At 60.4% G+C, this 1,860-nt stretch overlaps 1 protein-coding gene across 1 annotated transcript in view; it reads left to right on the top strand.

Moving 5' to 3' along the window:
• Positions 1 to 1,860, top strand: part of VGLL4 (vestigial-like family member 4) — a 73,811-nt gene that overhangs the window by 65,479 nt on the left and 6,472 nt on the right. The window lies entirely within an intron of this gene.

Genomic DNA, 1,860 nt, shown 5'->3' with positions numbered 1-1,860 from the left:
ATGGGCCCCTGGGGGGTGGACCCGGGACCCTGAACCTTGTGTTCTCGGGCGGTCCCCGGCACCCACCACCCAGGAGGCCTCTGGGCCCCTCGCGGAGCAGATGTGTCCCTAAGGAGGGTGGAGGCGCCGCGAGTCGCGGGCAGGAAGCGTGTGGTTTTGGGTCCGGGAGCACGTGACTCCCGGGAAGCGGCGGAGCCCGGGGGTGATTCACTGGGGGAAGGAAAACGACGTCTGTGTCCAAGCTCCGGGAACCGGGAAAAGGAGCTTGGAAGTGTGAGTAATGTGTAATTTACTAAAATTAACCAGCGACTTCTTCAGACAACGGTTTCTGGGTGTTTTCGGTGTGTCTTCTGGTCCTCGATGCCCGCTGCGTCCTGCCTGCAGGGGCCCGTCTCCCCTGTTCACTCCTCCCGCATCCGGCGTGACACGGGACAGACCCTCCGCTGCTCGGGCACCCTCCCCAGAACAAGGCTTCAGTCCCTGACCCTCCAGAGCGGCTGCCCAGTTGGGCTGGGTGGTGTCTGGGGCCTCAGGGGGCTGGGCTTGTGTGAGCCTCCCTGCCAGCCTTCTGCTCACACCTCCCCTCCGGTGCCCGGATTGTGAGCCCCCGAGCAGGGCTGTGTCTTCCTCCCGTAACCGTCACGAGATAGGGGCTTGGTCAGCGTTGGTGGACAGGCACGGAGCCTGAACTTCGAGGGGGCTTGTCCCAGTGACGCGACCAGCCCGCGACCTCTCAACAGTTCGTGATGTGATGTCTAGAAACCTCATTTTTCGGGGAAATTATGTCAGGGAGGCAGTTTATATAGAACATCAAACACTAGAGGGAAAGTATCAGTCGGTCAGTTGTGTCCGGCTCTGTGCGACCTCCTGGACTGTAGCCGCCAGGCTCCTCTGTCCATGGGATTCTCCAGGCAAGAATACTTGAGCGGGTTGCCATTTCCTTCTCCAAGGGGATCTTCCTGATGCAGGGATCGAACCCGTGTCTCCTGCATTGGCAGGCAGACTCCTGACTGACTGAGCTACATTAAGGGAAGAAATACCCTGTTCAGGAGAAGCCCACTCACTTCGGGTCGGAGGGCTGGTGTCGCTGCTGTGTGTCGGCGTCCGCGGTTACGACTGTGGCGCCTTCTGTATAAAGGCCAGCAATGTGCTCTGAATCTACACAGGAAGACGATACATTACGGACAGGCTGGTTTCAGAATTAAGGGCTTTTTTTCCCTATTCTTTTTCTGGTCTCATAATTCTTTGTAAGTTGCCGGGATCTGTGGGACGTGTATGGAGCATCTCGTCTGGACTGTCTGACTTGTCTGTGATCGTCTTCATGGGCTGGAAGTTTGTCCTCTAATCGTGTCTAAGTCACTCTGTAGAGTCCACCAGAGGATGGGGGGAGCGGGTGAGGACACCCACGAACTGCACGGCGTGCCGTGTGCAGTCAGGTTGTGCTGCAGCTGATGAGCTCACAGGTGGCTTGTTCCGCCCGCACGATTCCGCACCCGTGTAGCCTTCGGTCCCTGTTCAAGACCCTCCCAGGTGGCCCCCATGCCCACACGGCGGCTGAGGACACCGGCTCCGGGGATGTGCTGGCAGAACCAGACTGGTCTCCTGCATCACCGCCCCCGCCTCCCCAAGCCCCAGTGCCATCCTGATGGGCACAGACTGCATCTGTGGGACAGCTGCTCAGGCCCCAGGGCCTCGCCCTCACCTGCAGTTTCTCAGTGGTCGTGGGCAGGGCGCTGGGCACGAGGGTGCCAGGCCGAGTGGGCTCTCAGATGCCCTGGGGGGCTCCAGGGACACAGGAAGGCAGGCTCACTAGCGGGGTGAGGGGAGGATGGCTCTCTCACAAGCCTGCGCGGGGCACTC

This window comes from Bison bison, unplaced genomic scaffold (genome assembly GCF_000754665.1).
Source record: "Bison bison bison isolate TAMUID 2011002044 unplaced genomic scaffold, Bison_UMD1.0 scf7180017864482, whole genome shotgun sequence".
NCBI lineage: Eukaryota > Metazoa > Chordata > Mammalia > Artiodactyla > Bovidae > Bison > Bison bison.
This window is presented reverse-complemented; position numbering and strand designations above follow the sequence as displayed.